Source organism: Protopterus annectens, chromosome 5.part1, assembly GCF_019279795.1.
Source record: "Protopterus annectens isolate FY-2018-M chromosome 5.part1, PAN1.0, whole genome shotgun sequence".
Classification (NCBI taxonomy): domain Eukaryota; kingdom Metazoa; phylum Chordata; order Ceratodontiformes; family Protopteridae; genus Protopterus; species Protopterus annectens.
In genome coordinates, this window is record NC_056736.1 from 346,387,887 (window position 1) to 346,407,464 (window position 19,578).

The window sequence follows — 19,578 nt, forward strand, 5'->3', positions numbered from 1 at the left end:
ATTAGTGACAGAGTTAAGGACCAGTACAATTAGAAAGCAACTTACAAAAATTTGACTTCCTTTAAGTACATGTGAAATATTATGTCTGAGATCATGGAGGTAATCCATTCATTTTATTTGTTTAGGGAGGTAGACTGAGATGAAAGGGTCCAGGTTTTAAGTACAGACTTGCTGCTTTAAAATAAAAAATAAAATCAGAGATCTTGTTGCTTTAAACAATAGGATAAAACAGAATTAAGACAGTTATAATGAGCTAAGTAAAACTAATATATTTATAGACAATGTAATATTTAGTAAAAAATTACAGGAACTGTCTTGTGTCCATGGCATCTCTGGTTGTGATATACATAACTGTACAACTACTGCAGCCAGAACTTGTAACCTATGTCCTTCACCTACATTAGGATATTCCAAAAGGAATTAAGAAAATACCTATACAAACTGGGTGAGTGCAGATGTTTCTAAACTACTACTACTACTATCATATAACCATCAAAGTTAAACTCTATTACAGACATTCTCCCAATCTAGGACTATACTTAACCACCTAACCATTCACATTATATTAAAGTTTAATCCTGGCATGAAGCCTTCTTATTCTGAGATGCCACCTCAAGCATACTCTGTTTACGTCTACATATTTGCTTTACAGTTCAATCTCACTACCCCTATTTCTTACACACCTCTCCCTATCTACCACCCAGACACATCTTTTCTGTATATTCCCTCATAAGCTGTTTTCATACTAAACTGGCCTATACACTATGAACCGAATCAATGTTAAAGAAAGAACAATCATATAAATATTGGAAATAACTTTTACACTGTGTCTTGTTTAAATCATAGTAAAACTCTGTAAATACATTGCATTTTTCTAGTTGTTGACCCTGGGCTGAACTGAAAATGGTCCGCAGGGATCTCTGTTCTACCCTGGTCAACAAAACATTAATTATTTGATACTGGTAGGTTATAAAGAAGGATGGCATAGGATTTAATAGCTGCATTCAAATTTGGTCCCCTCCTAAAGATGAAGGATTTTATGTTTTTTTGGTATAACAAATAGGTTTAGATAAACCTTAATGTACAAAACAGGTGAAGCTGATTCTAATGAATTTCAAAGAGTTATAACAATTTGCCAGTGGTGGCAAGGTAATTTGCTTATGTGTGTTACTTACATGATAAATTTAATAAAGGTGCTTGAAGAATGGAAAGGCTGTTGACCCAGATGACATACCAGTGGAAGCATAGAGGTGCTTAGGAGAAATGGCAGTGGAATTTTTAACTAGATTGTTTAATGAAATTTTGGAAAGTCAGAGGATGCCTGAGGAGTGGAGAAAAAGTGTTTTGGTACCTATCTTTAAGAATAAGGGTGATGTGTAGAGCTGCAGTAACTACAGAGGGATACAATTGATCAGTCACAGCTTGAAGTTATGGGAAAGAGTAGTGGAAGCTAGGTTAAGATGGGAGGTGATGATTAGTGATCAGCAGTATGGTTTCATGCCAGGAAAGAGCACTACAGATGCAATATTTGCTCTGAGAGTGTTGTTGGAGAAATACAGAGAAGGTCAGAAGGAGTTGCATTGTGTCTTTGTGGACTTAGAGAAAGCATATGACAGGGTGCCTAGAGAGGAGTTGTAGTATTGTATGAGGAAGTCGGGAGTGGCAGAGAAGTATGTAAGAGTGGTACAGGATATGTACAAGGGTAGTGTGACATTGGTGAGGACTGCGGTGGGAGTGACAGATAAGTTAAAGGTGGAGGTGGGATTACATCAAGGATCAGCTATGAGCCCTTTCTTATTTGCAGTGGTGATGGACAGGTTGACAGATGAGATTAGACAGGAGGGCTTGTGGACTATGATGTTTGCAGATGACATTGTGATATGTAGTGAGAGTATGGACCATGTTGAGGAGACCCTGGAGAGGTGGAGATATGCTTTAGAGAGGAGAGGAATGAAGGTCAGCAGGGCTAAAACAGAATATATGTGTGTAAATGAGAGGGAGGGTAGAAGAATGGTGAGGATGCAGGGAGTAGAGTTGGTAAAGGTGGATGAGTTTAAGTACTTGGGATCAACAGTTCTGAGTAATGGTGAGTGTGGAAGAGAGGTGATGAAGAGAGTACAGGCAGGGTGGAATGGGTGGAGAAGAGTGTCAGGAGTGATTTGTGACAGACGGGTACCAATAAGAGTGAAAGGGAAGGTCTACAAGAGGGTAGTGAGACCAGCTATGTTATATGGGTAGGAGACGGTAGCATTGTCAAAAAGGCAGGAGTCAGAGCTGGATGTGGCAGAGTTAAAGATGTTAAGATTTGCACTGGGTGTGACTAGGATGGACAGGATTAGGAATCAGTATATTAGAGGGTCAGCTCAGGTTGGACAGTTTGGAGACAAAGCAAGAGAGGCGAGATTGCGTTGGTTTGGACATGTGCTGAGGAGGGATGCTGTGTATATTGGGAAAAGGATGCTAAGGATGGAGCTGCCAAGTAAAAGGAAAAGAGGAAGGCCTAAGATGAGGTTTATGGATGTGGTGAGAGAGGACATGCAGGCGGTTGGTGTGAAAGAGCATGATGCAGAGGACAGGAAGAAATGGAAACAGATGATCCGCTGTGGCGACCCCTAATGGGAACAGCCGAAAGAAGATGATGATGACCACTGCATAGTTGACAATATGGAGCAGTGGAAAGGTTGTTCACTTTCAAATGAGCTACATCCTGCAGTCGTAGATTTGGTACCCATATTTGCTACTTTCTTTTCTTTTGATTTGTTATCCTGGTAAACTCATTGGATGCAAGTGCTACTTTTCCAGAGTGTGCTGGGAGCACCACTTGGTTAAGTGACATGCCTCAAACCACGAAGTTTACAAGTAGAAACGAATGAACTCAACCATATGACTAGAAGGTGAAACTCATTAACAGTTTGTAGTCTTTAACTATTTGAGCTAAACTGACATACTGCTGCCATCACAGTGCATAACTGAACAACCGCTAAAAGCCCATGGGTCTGCTGTGAAAATAGGCAGTCGAATCAGTGGAAATGAAAATTAAATACAACACAATAAAATAAAAATTGAAAGTACAAGATTTTTTTCTTTGCTCATGACCTTGGATTATATGCAAGGATATCAAAGTGGAATGACTGTACTATATTATCCACTGTTGTCATTTTTTTCATATATCTTTTTTGCAAAGTATGTATGCAAAATACTATTTAAAATTTGGCCCCTGTCCCTTTAAGCGGAGGAATGTGATATATTTTTGCTATTTGAAATTGTACTCCTTTAATGACAAACCCTGTTAGCTTTATAATCAGAGTCGTGCAGAACCTTTAATTGTTTCTTAATGTCTTTGTAAACTGTCCATGGTGAGTCATCCATTTTCAGGTTTGCAAGCAATTTCCTTTTCCCCACCCCCACTGTATCAGCTTATTTGTATGCTATTATTCTGCAAATCCTGCACTTAGCTGCTGAACCCATTCTCTTTACTGCAGGAGTAGGAAGTGTTGCTGGTTAATATAGCCAGTGTGTCTCAACTCATTTCATTTTAATCTTTTCTGCAAGATAGAGCTGTCAAATACTTTTGAATTTCAAAGGCATCATATTTTTTCTGTCCACAGACTGCAGTAAGTTTTTTTTTTTTTTTTGACAGACCAGGGACTGGAAATCATGGAATGTCAAAAATAAAAGTATTCAACTTTTCATTAAATAAACCAACTATGTAGATATATCCTTGATTCTTAAGCCTTGTACCCTAATTTTCTTAAATCTCATCCTCAGTTTTGATGAAGAAAGAGGCTTACAACTATGGCTATTATGCAATTACAAATGTACCACAGTGTTGATTTAGCTACAGAGGTGAAGGGTTAGGTTGCTTAATTAGCTGTCATCCTGCATTTTCTGGCAAACTTGGGCTGAGGTGAAGCTGAAATAATGACAAATGTTATGCTCAGCTATCACAGATGCCCAGTTCTATGGTATAAAATCAGAAGAGTTACAATAATTCACATTAGCTAAAATGGGTCAAGAAACATGTCTGTTATGTACTTCACAGATAAAGATTCTAGTTGTCTACTGATGTACTATGTTCTACATCTGTAAATATGTTAAGTAATTGCTATGTTAAATTGTTAATCGCTATGTAATCCAATGTAACTACTGTCTGTTTAACTGTGGAGCTTTTCTCCCCGGGCCTCCGCTGAAAATGGACCTACGTCCAAATTTAAATAAATAAATAAATAAATAAATAAATAAATAAATGCTGTAGAATTAGGTTACAAAAAACCAATTCCCTAGTTTTTTTTTGTTTGTTTATAATCCAGCACATCTTATTACATATCAGTCTTCTCCTCTTTTTCTGATACCCACTTAGCCAGAAGGTTCTTATTTTCCCACTTAGCCAGAAGCTTCGTATTTTCCTAATTAATTAAAACCATTGCTCATTAATTAAAACCATTGCTCTTGGATTGCTTCTCACTAAGTATTATTTGAGCCCTTTGCTAATAGACAGCTTTTCTATGAGTGATTTAAGCATCTTATGCTGTGTTAAAGAGAGTGATTCTCTTTCTAATGACTGAAACTCTCAACATCCAGAATCAAATTATGAATCTGGCTGCTAACACTACTGCAGACTGCTACAGGTAGCCATCCTTTCTTTTATGTTAGCCTTTTTATACTATTTTCTTTACAAACCTTCTCACAAGCGGCTATCACTGTAGTAACAGTACAGAGTACAGCACTGCTTCATGTAACGACTCTTCCACTTCCAATAGTCTTGATGGTAACAGATGTTACCAGGAAAGATTGAGATTAGAAAGACTATATTTTGGTACTTCCTTAGTTAAAGGTATTTGTGGCCAGGAATGTTTTACTGATTTTATGGGCACTGTTTAGCCTGTAAGATATGACATTGTATCTAGTGTTTCCTAATTAGTATTAGGCATCTGTTTGTGGTTCCTCACATTTGGGCTCCATATACCAGTCATTTTATATTAAGAGGGTCAAAGTCTGCACTCTTGTGGCAGAAGAGGGCTGATTTCACATATATGAGCTGAGAATTAATGCTGGAAAGCTCATTGTGTGCTTACGTGTTTGCCATAAGGCAGAGTTAATGAAAAACTTTTTTTCTGATCGTATATAAGCTTTGCATTTGCAAGAAGCTGCTCTGCATGCAGTGGCAGTTACTGGTGCCTTTTATATACGCAATCGGCAAAAATTGACATTTCCTATTAAAAAAAAAACATGTTGGAACTTTACCTCTGACCCACACTACTCATGGGGAAACTAGTTTGCATGATGAGCAGCATGTATGCATTTAATTAGGACTTTTTTAGGTATATCTTACCTTATTATAGCAGCCAGGTCTATCACTGCTCAGACAGCATCTGGTTTGGGAGCTGGGCAGCATCGCTGGATGGGTTAGCTGCAGATTACACCAAGTATGCACCCTTCCCTCATCCGGTTACAAACACCCACCCCTCCTATGGCCTGCAAGTACACATTAGGACCTGCAACCATGGATGGGCACTTTCCTGCTATCTCTGCATCCAGTTTTGTGGACATGGGCAACCTGAGCCAATGTAACAATTGCCTTATGTACACTGATAACCACTTAATTCTAGAACATACAAATACAGTATGTGAAAATTGTAGTTACACATTGACACTGGAAGTTAGACTCTCACCTACAGACACAAAAAACAAAAAAGGTTGTCAGCGACTCACGCACATCACTCACAGCACAAATAAAGAACCACCCACATAGACCCACATATGCAGAGGTGCTCACATATAACTTACCCAAACCTCAAAGGCCTCTCAGGCACAGTCCTAAAAATCATACTGTTCAACCTTTTAGTTCAAGAAATCTGGACAAAACTTAAAATAATGGGGGGGGGGGCAAAGGCCCAACAATAGGGACATATTTTAAATATTGCCCTTATAAGCTTAGAAAGTTTGCTAAAATAACAGGATTTGTCTTAGCATGCATTTTCTGAAGGAACTAAAGTCTGAAACTAAAAAGTATATCATTATTTAGTGAATTTCGTCCTCAGTAATTTGCCAGAAAAACCACAAATTTTATGAGGAACAGACCAAAATATGAGACAAAAATCTGGACATTTTGTGAAAATCTGGACAGTTGATAGCTGTGCTCAGAATCTTCACATACACACAAACAAGACGATTCTCATCAGAACAAATAAAGCCACATCAGATTGTATCTCGGCTACCAAGCCCAAAAGGTGAAGCACTCCAAAACCTAATTTTCTGTTCATATGAGACTCCATTGTGAGGCACACTGAAGCCCCTCTTACCAAGGTGGATAAGGAGAAGGTTACAGTTAGTTGTCTGTTCAGGGGCAGGATCCACCAGATCATGCAAGCACTTAAGTCACTTATCTCTAAGTACCAGTATGACTAAGTCATAGTCCATGTGGGCATGAATGACCTGAGACATACCTCCTAGTACTATATGAAGAGAGAGAGAGAGACATGAATGAGCTCAGAATATGTGTCACAGGCAGGTGTAAGCCTAACATTGAGCACCATTCTACCATCTCCAATGGTGATGCCACAACAGCAGCAGAAAATGGATCAACTTTAACATTTGGCTTAGCTACTAGTGTCATTCCAAATGGGTTCAAAAGAAATTGCACTCCCTAGAAGCTCTCCTCAGCCTAGAGAATGCTGATGTCTGTGCAGTTACTGAAACATGGTTCAAAGCCATGCAAAGCACTCCTGCAGTGCATGGCTATATAACCTTTCATATGTTACAACCACCTACTGAACAAGAAAGGCGGAGGTGTATTTATTTACATAAAGGATAAGCACACCTCAAGGCTGGTCAAACAATATAGCATGCTTGAGCTACTCCATGTACACCTAACTATGGAAGAAAATCCATTACCATAGTCTTGTTAACTATAGGCCCCCCATCATGGGTGAGAAAACTCATACATCATACCTTAAGTTACTAAAATCTCTCACCATCCAGCCCAATACCATAATTATGGGTGATTTTAACTACCCATCCATTAATTCTGAAGCATACACTGCCACTAACATGCAGGCCCAAGATTTCTTGACTTTGTAAATTGAAATACTCTGGAGCAGCTAGTCTGTACTCCCACTAGGGGAACAAATATTCTAGATCTAGTACTAAAAAATGTGGGAGAGAGTTGCACCCCCCCCCCAATAAAAAATGTGATGTCCTCGCTGGTAAGATCAGATCACAAAGTGGTCTCCCTTGAAATAAAGTTAAAACAAGTCCCCCCACCTAACCTCAATAACTTTAAGAACTTCTGTAAGGCAAATTACCCCATATTAAGGAATGGCATAGCTAGTTCATAAGCTCTCCAAATCCAGAAAACACAGAAACCTATGCAGATGTGTACACAAAAGTCATGTATGACCATATAAACAAGTGCATAGAAACCGCAGTACCAGACTGAAATAAACTCAGATTAAACCGCAAAACAAACCATTCTAGTGGACCCCTGGTATTAATAGATTGTACAACAAAAGAAATAAAGTCCTGTTGAGAAGTAAAAGGGAATGTATATAACAAAGCAAAAAGTACCTCATAAGTCTAAACAAGTGAATCAGGGAGCTAGTCACATCTCTGAAAGCAGAATTTGAGGTAAAAATAGCCTCCAAAACTAAGGAATAACCGTAAGGCATTTTTCAGTTATGTCTGCAATCTTTTTTTTTAAATAAGTTTTATTAAAATAATTTCTGAAACATACAGTTATAATGAATTATACAGTTATAATGAAAAAAATGAACACATTTTATGATGAAATAGATAAAAAACAAAGGCTCTACTATAAAAGATCAAAGAAAACAATGAACTATGTACAATGATGTTCACAGTATTTTTAACAAATAATACAAGTTAAAACAAATTAATAAGGACTTATTAATATCTTCAACTTATTAATTTTCTAGTAAATCAATTATGTTCTGCCATTGGTTATATATTGCTGTATTCTTAGAAGATCTATTTTAATTGTCATCAATTCTAATTTGGATACTTCCAAGAGAAGTTCTTTATAATTTTGAAAAAAGGGAATTTGCAAAGATTTCCAATTTTTTGTGATTTCTTTCCTAGCAATAGACAGCACAGACCAAAGAAGTGAATACTTGCTTGATTTTACACAAGATGGAATTGGGTTGTTAAATAAAACTAATGATTTTGTATGTAAAAAATTATCAGTGAATATCGCTTGTAGGAAATTGTTAATATCTTCCCACATTTTTTCATGTGTAAGCAATCATAAAATATATGTGCCTAGTCAATATTCTGTACCTTCATACATCTCCAACAAAGTATATTTTCTTTAAACATCTTATTTATGTTATATGGAGTAATGAAAGATCAATTTAAAAACCTCCAGGTAAATATTCTCCATTTAAGTGATGAAGTAGTTTTACCAGCTGAATGAAGAATGTTTGATTTATCTTTATCTGAAGGATTACAATTATTTACATCAGAAAAAAATTCCAGTAATTATCTGGGAATATATCCAAGTCTGATTTAAAAACTTTATATATATGTGACAGGTTAATTTTGATTGTAGTATTCTGCTGGGTAAAGATGATCAGATACTGAATGAATTTGGGAATTAATTTTTAAACTGAAGACGTATTACTTCAAGTTTATTTTTGATATAATTTCTAGCTTCTTGTAGGCCAAGCCATTGTGTTGAGTCAAGGACATTTTCTTCCATTAAAGTATTAATGGATTGCAATTCATTGTTTTTCAACATTTTGTGCCAAAAAATCAGATGTTTAAATATTGACATTTTATAAAAATTTGTAGAGAAGATGACTCATTGTGTATATGCTATGGGGAAAATAAGGAATAACCAACTCTCATATAGTTTAAATCTAAGCATAACATTTTTAAAGGATTTTAAAATTATCATAATATAATTTGAATTAATATTTTGGGTAGGACAGAAAGAAAATAATTTCTTTAGCTTTCATATAAATGTATTATTTACTAAATTTAGCTTAAACAGGTCATTATTATTACTTGAGTTTTGAGATAAGGAGAACAATATTTCTTTCCATTTTGATGAATATTTGCTATCTATAAGGTATAAGATGGTTTTTAATACTGAGGAAATTGAATATATTTCTAAATTTGGTAATGGAGTACCTCCATTATCCAAATTGAACATATGATATGATAAAGAGATCCTGGGCTTAATTGGGTACCAAAGAATTTTTTTAATCATAGTGTTACATTTTTTAATTATTGAATAAGGTGGAGGAATAGAAATAGATTGCATTATGTATAAAATGTTCAGTAGTAATATCATCTTTTTAATTGATAATTTCTCTTATACTGAGAATTTTATTTTAGACCATTTGAGTATTAAGGTACCTACCTCTGATATACTTTTACTGAAGTTCAATTTTTGGATTTATTTTATATTATTAGTAATAATTATACCTAAGTATTTTATTTGTTGGGACTGTACTATATATTTTCAAATTCCTTTTGAATATTATGTTTTGTTTTGAACCAGATAACAAGATTTGTGTTTTATTATGATTAAATTTGAGACCTGAGTTTTGTTGGAAGAAATTCATATCATTAAATAATTCCTGTAATATTGGATTCTTACCGCCCAGTGTTATCAGTATGTCATCTGCAAACATTTGAATCTTTGAAGTTATATTTAGACTCACATCGGAACCCTTAATATTACTATCATCTCTAATCAAATTTGCCCAAGGCTCCATAACTAAAGTAAATAAAAGAGGGGATGATGGACATCCTTGTTTAGTCCCTTTTGTAATAGGTATAAACTGAGAAATACTAGAACCAATTTTTACATAAGCTTGAGATCCGTTATATAAATGGGTAATAAGATTTATAAAGTTATTTGAAAAGTTGAGTTCCTGTAGCCGAATAAATATGTAATCCCAATTAACTGTGTCAAAAGCACAATTTATATCTAAACTAACTATAGTTAGGTTATTTTTTAAGCTTTTAACTGATTCCATTAAGGTTATTATTCTTTTAATGTTATCATACGATGTTCTATTTATTATGAAACCTGCTTGGTCCTCATCTACTAAGTTAGGAAGAACATTTTTAAGCCTCTTTGCATATATAGACATAAACATTTTATAGTCCGTGTTTAATAAAGATATAGGTCTATATGAATTACATTTTGTAGGGTCTTTTTCAGGCTTTAAAATAGGAGAAATAAACGTATATTTCCACGATGGAGGGATGATGTTTTAATTTTGTATGGTATTAAAAACTGAAAGTAACAATGTTATTGCTTTATTAGGTACACTTTTGTAGATTTCTGGAATAATGCCATCATTGCTAGGTGCTTTATTTTGTTTAAGTGTATTAATTTGTTCTTGGATGTCTTTCAAAGTAATTTGCTTATCTAGTAATTTCATTTGTTCTTTTGTTAATATTTTTTTTAATTTTTATTAATAAAGTCTTGAATATCTTTTTTAGAATTTATTAGTGTAGGAGATTGATTTATTTTAAAGAAAAATTCTCTAAATTCAATTAATATGTTATGTATACCGGATACCATTTTATTCTTCTGTGGTGAGTATATTTCTTTAATGTGATTGAATTTATTCAATCTTTTAGCTTTATTGGCTAATATAGTCAAAGATCTGGGATTTATTGAGAAATTAATACATTTAAATTTCTCTAGCCTAATCATAATTTTATGGTTTAGTATCTCGAGATATTTCTTATTCAAAGATTTTAATTTATCTATTTTAGATTTTTCTTGTTGATTTTTTGTTAACTCAATATTCAAAATATCAAGCTTAGTTTGTATCTCTTTTAATTCGTTATCCCATGAAAGTCTTTTTTTGTACCAATCAATTATTCTGCCATATACGTATGCCTTCAATGCACCCCAAATAAAAATTTCAGAAGTATTATTGTTAGAATTAAATTATATGAAACTATGAACTTCTGCTGATATGAAGGTGTTAAAATATTTAAAGTAGGTGATGTATGCTGGCATCCATTTTATTTGAACATTGGGTTGTGAATAAATATATTTATCAAAGGATATAGGATTATGATCAGAAAAGGGACATCTAATAACTTTTACATTACTTAAAGAGTCTACTAAACTATTAGAGATAATAAACTCTGTCTATTCTTGAGTATGTGTTACGCCTATGTGAGAAGAAAGTATAGAATAATGATTTTGGATCAGCATAATTATTATTTTTCAATAAAAATGAATTAGAAAACTCATTTAGTAATCTGGCTGAACTTGAAACTCTTCTCTTACCTTTAGAAGTAGAGTCAGAGCTATCAAAAATAAAATTAAAATCATCAGCTAAAATAATATTGCCTTCAGAAAACTGGATAATATGATCTGTATGTCACTGTGCTGAATTTTGTCCAAAGCCAGGAATCCAGTACATATTTAATTGAGTGAATATTATGTTATTAATCTCTATGATAATAGAAGCTAACATACCTTTATTATCTTTATAAGAGTCTATTGTTTTAGGTTGAGGTAATTTATTGTTCCAAAGTATTGCAACACCTCTTTTTTGAGAATGTTCAGAATTAACAAGGATTGAATAAGACTTAGATTCTAATTTAGAAATATCATCTTCTATCAAGTGAGTTTCTTGCAGAAAGATTAATTGTGAGTTATGTAACTGGAGATATTTATTCAAAGACCTTCTCTTGTTAGGGTTATTTTGACCATTTATATTAAGAGAAATACAATGTAAGATTGTCATATAGTAAACTTTTTAAGTTACAATACATGTTTGTCTAAACTTTTATTAATTTTTGATCTATGAGATGGTGCTAGAAAGATGAAGGGAATACAGCAATTTGTAGTGTGTGAAGCATAGAAAGGAGATTTAAAGTAAGAAATATTTAAATAACATTCTATTATATATGTTATAGTGAATATCAGAAACAATATTATCAAAAAGTTATAACAAAATGTTCTAACAATGAAACCCTCTAAAACCCACCTGGAGTTATAAACTCATAATTTGAGTAACATTAATCACTCAAATTAACAAACCAACTAGCAGCATATTTCTACCAGGCTCCACCTAAATATGAACTATTTCATAATTAAAAATATGGCTTATAAATAGGAATGTCAATGTTATGCAAAAAAAAGGGAAAAAAAAGTAAACTCGTCTTACATTTTATGTTAGACTAATAAACAAGTCAACTAGTAATAAATTGCAACAATGACTAACATAATAAACAGATGCTGAATGTATATTATCACAGTTAGGTATAAAATTAGGAATGTATTTTCTTTTCCTTTCCCTTTTTTCTTTTTTCAGATCTAAATCTACGAATCAATAGACAGTAAATTATAGTAGAAGTGGCAGATTTAGGCATGCCACCCCCTTTTTAAACTTGTATAATTTTTTTTTGACAATCGGAAAAAAATGTACTACCAAAACTGTACATTTTCTGGTTTTCTACTTACATTTTTTTTGTACTCTTAAAAAAGAAATGCACTATGTTCTGTTGAAAATGGAAACTTCAGGTGCATTCTTTTATTGACAGACAATCCATAGATAGTCACCAAACGTGCCTAATGTATCGGATATGCAATTGGAAGTTGCACTCAGGTGATCCTCCTCCAAGTGCATCTCACTTGTAGTTGAATTAGGCACATTAGTGAGAACATCCTGCGTGAAACGCTGTAAAAGTTTGACTAGTGAAATAATTCCTGATTCCGAGTTTAACGAACGTGTTTTGCAGAGTGGGCAGATTAACTCTGAAAAAAAAAACTGTGTGAACAACTTGCCAAGTGATTCTGCCATAAGGCACTTATTATTATAAGTATTATTATGTACTATTATTATTATATTATTATTTTTTCTCCTGAAGTACTGATCCAAGGCACCAAAGTGGTAGAACTATCTACGTTATAAATGTGTAGCATTTAGGAGCTCCGATGCAACTTTTCTGTTTATAAACTGTAATGCCAGTTTCATCTGGAAAGCAGAATCTGCCTCTGTAAATTATCTTAAGTGCTGCCGTTCTTTTGTCATCACATGTTCATTATTTTACAGCAGACTGCCTTTCTCACAAATGATGCGGTTAGCATATTTACCTCTACAACAACTTTCACGAGATCACTGATGTTACGATGCAACCTTGTTCCAAAACACAAAAGGGCCACACACCTCCTAGGGTGCCATACTGGATAGCCTCATAAAGGGCGTATTTTATTTCTTTAAATTTTATTATTTTTCATTTCAATCTCTTCATCTTTCAAACACACCACACCAGGACTTGAGAGACAAAAGTTTGTGCTCTTCTCGGCACCCCATCTCTGAGTACATCCTAACAGTACTGTGATGATGTTCTTCGTGTTTCACTGTTGCAGTTATTACATTTGGGTAATCTGCTGGCAGATTGCCCTCAGTCGGCCTGATTAACAAAGTCTTGGATCCTGCGTCAGTTGTTGTCCCTTCTTCCATGATGTCAGGTCGTCAGGGGTATAAAACATGCAGCAGACACCATTACATCAGTCTTTCTTGCCGTGCGGTTCCTGAAGCAGAATCAGTTCGCAAGTGCCAGTTGTCCAACTCCTGAAATTTTTGTTTTCAAGTTTCAGAACCAAAGTCTTCAACTAAAAGCTAAGTACCCCATTGGGGAAACTTTTTCTTGCTCCTTACCGATGTCAGTAAAAGTTAATAATTGTATTACTTGTGGGAAGCAAATAACTCATAAGGATTTTCTTTTGTACTGTATTCCTTGTCTAGGCCCTGACCACGACATACCTTATTGTCGGTTTTGTGCTTTATTTAATCAGTGCACTATCCATCGTCGGTACATTTTTGCTTCTAAATATTTCGGTTCTCAGTTTAATTATCCAGAAATGACGTCAGTTAGCCATCCGACTACCGGAATACTGAAAAAACACAAAGAAAAAGACAAAGACAGGCTGTTGAGGTCCAAAACTGCCGATGACACTTCTCCTAAGCTAGTCGCCAGTTCACCGGTACTCAGTGAGGCACTTTCGCAGCCCCTGATACCTGCTACTTCTGATTCGCAGACCTCTACTGAGACCCATTCAGAGTTCGGTATGCCACAAGATGCTTCACCTATGGAACCCGCAGATGTCTCTACCTTGGATGGATTTGGAGCCGCTGTGCAGGCACCAGCTTCTGAAGGTGTATTTAGGCCTACAGACTTGCATATTAAACCGACTCCACCTTCAATACTAAGGCCTAAATCTCGATCTATGTCTAAAAAACCGATGCCCAGGCCACATGTTCAGGCCCCTATGCCTAAAAAACAAATGATCAAAATGGCTGAAGATTTAATTACTCTAATTAAGGGTAGTCAACCCCCCCCTTCTAAGAGGCCTAGGGCTGAACTTGACTATGACTCTTCTGAACAGGACTCTGTTTCTTCTGACTCTTTTAATGACCTGGATTTGTCCATACCTACTTATGAGGATTCTGATGCAGAGGATTCCATTCCCTCTGCATCTCCCCCTGAGGATTTTTCTTTGGGGAAACTTTACATACCTTAAGGGAGCATTTCCAAAAGTCTGGACAAAGCCATAAATAATCAGGGGAAGTTTGTTCTGCAGTTCTTCTCCAATTCAATTAATTTTGCTGTTACTTTGCAATCCTTTAATCGTGCTCTGGGCACTTGATGGTAACTTCCTTAATTGCTGAATTCTTGGCCAAATCTATTTATGTCTAAGTGGGGGTGATCTGTTGGCTCCAATAATGCTGTATTAATCTCATCACGGGTCACAGAACTCTAAAGTCACCCTACCTGTTGCTACATCTGATACATTTGTCAACTATATTTAATCACTAATAATTATGGAAAATTAAAACAGAAAATATAAATAAGTTATTAATAATAAATGCATATATCACAGACATCTAAGATTATTTGCAGTCCTGAGCACCTTAAACACAACCGAATACACACAAACACGCACATCATTAATTACTGATGTCTTCATTGCATGCTCACAATAAATGACTAGTGGTGTGTGTGTGTGTGTGTGTGTGTGTGTGTGTGTGTGTGTGTGTGTGTGTGTGTGTGTGTGTGTGTGTGTGTGTGTGTGTGTGTGTGTGTGTGTGTGTGTGTGTGTGTGTGTGTGTGTGTGTGTGTGTGTAGAATGAGAAAGAGAGGGAGGGGGCAGAGGGGGTAGATAGATAGATCTGCTGCTCCAATCGAGAAGGGGTTAATTAAGGAGTTGCATGACCTCATTGTAGATGGTGGGTCTCAGAGTAACAAGGGAATCAGATGCTCTATAATCTAAAGTGAAAATTGCCGCCTGGGAGACACAAGAAGAGAAAAGAAGCTTGAAAGCAGGAAAAAGGAGCCCCACCACTATCATTAGAGCGAGCGGAGAGCTGTGAATGTAGCTGAAAGACTATGCTGCAGCACCAAATTCCATGATTGAAATCAGCATGAATGGGAAGGTACATTGTACCTGCAAAGAACTTTCCCTGATGTGGAATACGCAACAAGATGTGCTACTAATACTGACTTCTGCCGTACTATAGATATTTTAACTCTACCGGAGTTGGTAGTATTCCGGACATACAAGTTAATGATAATTAAAACAACTCAGTATCAGATTGCTGTTAACCTTGCGTACAGGGGATTACCATTTTGATCTGTGATGCCTCGGGTAGAACATTGACAATGCTAGTAATAACTAATCCCAGAACACTATATATTGTAAATCTATAGTTGGAAAGTATGAATGGAAGATGAAAGCTCTATTAATATGGTGATGGAACAAGAAACCTTCAGTGAGAGTAATCTGATTCTGTTGTAGGCAGTCAGGATGCGCTTGGAAACATTTTAAGATCGACATAAAAAATGCAAGAATACACTGTAGAATAAACAATATTTCCCAGAGAATAATGGGATCTGAGGTTTGTGGAAAAACACATTTTGCCACTCCAAGTGCTTTGCCTCAACCTCCCTGGAAAGGAGAACAATACTTCGATACTCGTGACGCATAGCATCACCTCACATTTCTTGAGTGGGGAGTCCAGTTATCCAGCTGTATCTGACTTAGCATCACCTGTCAGAAGGAGGGACATGTGCGCTTTATGGAGTGATGGGGTGGTGATAGCTGTAACCGAGCACATCAGTAAGAGGGCTTTAGTCAAGTTCTGATGAAATTATAAAACCATAGATGCCACTGTAGAAAAACAATTTCTTACAAGAATTCCCATGCATGTGTAATGTCCAAAAGAAGTGGTCCCAAATATCTCACATGGGATAAATCCAGAAGTAGTAGAATAACTTGTGCATACTAGTATGCTAGAACCAGAAAGTTACTGGCTTTAAAGTTATGACACAACTGGCGTGCTTTTGACTAATGCAAGGAAACTGCGCACAACTCCTGCTGAAGTAGGAAATGGTGTCAGGTACTCTACACTGCCCACTAACCTGAAAAAAAAAAACGTGTGGCTTCCATGGATGGCCAGAATATGGGCACTGCATATCATACAACAGTATTATTATGGTGTTCTAATTGATGGTGATTTTGGTTTAATAAATTTAGCCTCATGATGCCTCCTTGTAAAAGAGCCTTCTATCTCTTCACAATGAGCATCTGCAAAATGAATGAAGGTATTTCTGTGCAGAATAATCAGTCCATAGAGATGGCAGCAAAGCAGAAAGCCTGGTTCCCAGGTTCTCACCACACTGGCCACCATGCTAATTACAACTATAGTGGTGGATATTCTGGGAAACCTATTGGTCATCCTATCCCTCTTCAATAAACAGAAGCTTAGAAAAGCAGGTAATTAAGATTTCATTTACCACATCACATTACTGGAAATTATGTAGACTTCCAGAGAATTCCAAACTTCCCAATAAAGTAATGTAAATTAAGCAATTTAAGTGGGAAATTACATAGGTAAAATAATGTACAACATAAACTCGAGTGTGTGTATGAGACAGACAGACAGGCAGATGGCTAGACAGACAAACATGCACACACGCTTTCATTTAATTTTTCTCTTGTGTATGTTTTTTTTTGTCCCACATTCTCACTGTGGCCAGTGGGCTGCCATGCTCCTGTGATCAATTCATTTCTACACTTCCCAGAATTATATGACACCAGGTGTGGAGGCAAGAGCAGAGGACTGAATGCCTTCATCTTCCTACAAATGAGGAAAACGTTCCTTCCCATCCTAACGCCTCACAGTGTTTGCCTGTAGGTGCAGTGCAATATTAGCTCTGCTAGGTTATTGTTTGTGTGCACTTATATAGACCTGCTCTTTCTAGCTAGAAAGTGATAAATCACCATAGCAGGAGCATCTTTTACATGCTGTCTTCTTTCAGGGCACATACAACCAAAATCTATCCAACAGGTTCGTAAGGTTCGTAAGGTTTGTAAGTTCATACTAAGCTAACTGCCCTTGCAAGCCATTTTAAGCCTAGCCAATTATCCCTTGTGAGACTCAAACCCTGCACCTTGTGTTTGTAAGGCAAACACCTTAACCATTAGGCCAACCTCCCATCCCTAGGTGTCTCTCCTGCAACAGAATGAACTCCTTCCTCTAGGATTGGTGAGCTGGCATCAGCTGTTCTCTTCCAGATTTGCTCCTCCAGTATGCAGGCTTCAGTCTGAACCTAGGCCATTTGTCCTGCAGCCAAGGATTTATCACTCTATGCCACAAAGCCAGCATGTATTGCCTTCTTTTTAAACAGAATATGCAATAATCCTTGAGATATGCATTTAGAGGCAAATGTCATAAAATGCGTGCCCCTGTACACCTTGACATATTGTAAAGAATTCTGACAGCCTCTGTTCTTGAATGTTTCTTTAAATCCTAAGCATTACATTTCTTGCCAACATTTACTTCAAAAAATGTGCTGCCCAGATAGTTTGCACATACAAATGTGGTAAAACCCAGAGTAACAAAATGCTTTGAAACTAAATTCATCTCCAGCTGTACCCGAATTTTTTTCATTAGAATATGCACATGGAAATGTGTCAAAATATGCTTACTGCTGAGGGAAGCCTAGATCCAGGTGTACTAATAGAATATTTCAATGGTTGGTCATATTCATCAGTACATTTTGCACTTAATGGGACTTACTTAAAACCTGACTTTGTTAAGATTTGTATTTGTGTAGCAACCCATGCTTCCCTTCTAGATGGCTTTCTGCAAATTGCAAATTTTAAGCAATCAGTCACACACATCGCGTCAACACCCGTCTCGGGCCTTCGCGATGCTTTGTTTTAATTAAACAGTCGGATTCCCCCGGTCCGCACCAGTTCTAAGTCAGCTGCTAGCTGCCGGACGATGCGGCATCTTAACTTATACCTGTCCATGTAAATCTGTCACAAGTGAGTTTCCTGACATTCTTAGTGTTCTCACTGTTAGTAATATGAAATAGCTGACTTATTTGTCAAAACCCTGACAAAGTAGCTTGACATGTATGGATTCAATTTAACTTTCAGGAAAGGAAATGGTGTAATATCAATTCCGCTCATCTTGTAATTCTGACCTTCCTAACTTTAAGTTTTGCAGTATCTCAAAATCTTCTAGCTTCATGAGGTGCTGCTCTTGGCTTTGTCTCTAGTCTTTGCCTGAGGTCATTAAGACCAAGTTGTTGGATGCCCCTTTGGATAATAAATATCTTTTTGGGACTGCTGCTGCTGCTGCTAACTTGTTTAAGTCTCTTTAAGAGAAAGGCAAAACCTTGCAGGACCCTAAACATATTTTTGCATCTCTCATCCCTAAGTTCCAGAGGGAATAATCCTTCTGGATCTATGTTTATCTGCAGGCAACCATGTCAGACCTCCAAGGGCAGGAAGGGGTAAGGCGAGCCTCCAATGCTAAGGCTTCTCAGACATCTGTGGCCCAGAAGCCTCCTTTATCTGATAAGCCTGCTTCTGTTTTATAATTTGCCTTCTCCCCTTCTGTTAGACCATGTTCCTTTGTCCCTTTGGGTTTCCTTTTATCTTCTAAATTGGCTTCTCGGTACTTCAGACTCTTGTGTTCTTTCTGTTATCTGTCAGGGTTACTTCATGGCATGGAAGTCTCCTCCTCTAGATAACCTTCCTCATTTCCCAGAGGTCCTAGGGTTCATGATGAACCAAGGAACCATTCAATCTGTTCCCCCTTCCAAAGTGGGAAAGAGTTTTTATTCCAGCACGTTCCTGGTTCCTCAAAAGGAGGCACCTGGAGACCTATTCTGGATCTGTCCCTGCTCAACAGCTTTCTCAAGGTTCCCTCTTTTCAGATGCTTACTCTTCAAAACACTACTTTTGCTTTTACTACCCCAGACTTTTCTGGTGTCTTTGGCTTTTAAACATGTAGATTTGTAAAGCGAGACATAGTTCTAGCCATGGGACCATTATTAGTTTCATTTTGTCAAGGTCACAGTAGTAAGAGACTGGGATTACAAGATGTGTCTGTTTACTTTTGTGTATATAGTATGATAAGACTCAAATTAGTCATTAAGATAATTTTATTTTATTTTACTTTCAGCTACAAACTGGTTCAAACATAGTAATAGAAAGAAAAAAATAATTAATCAAAAGTTCACATAGCAGAAGAGATCACATTGCTCACTGAAATTTGT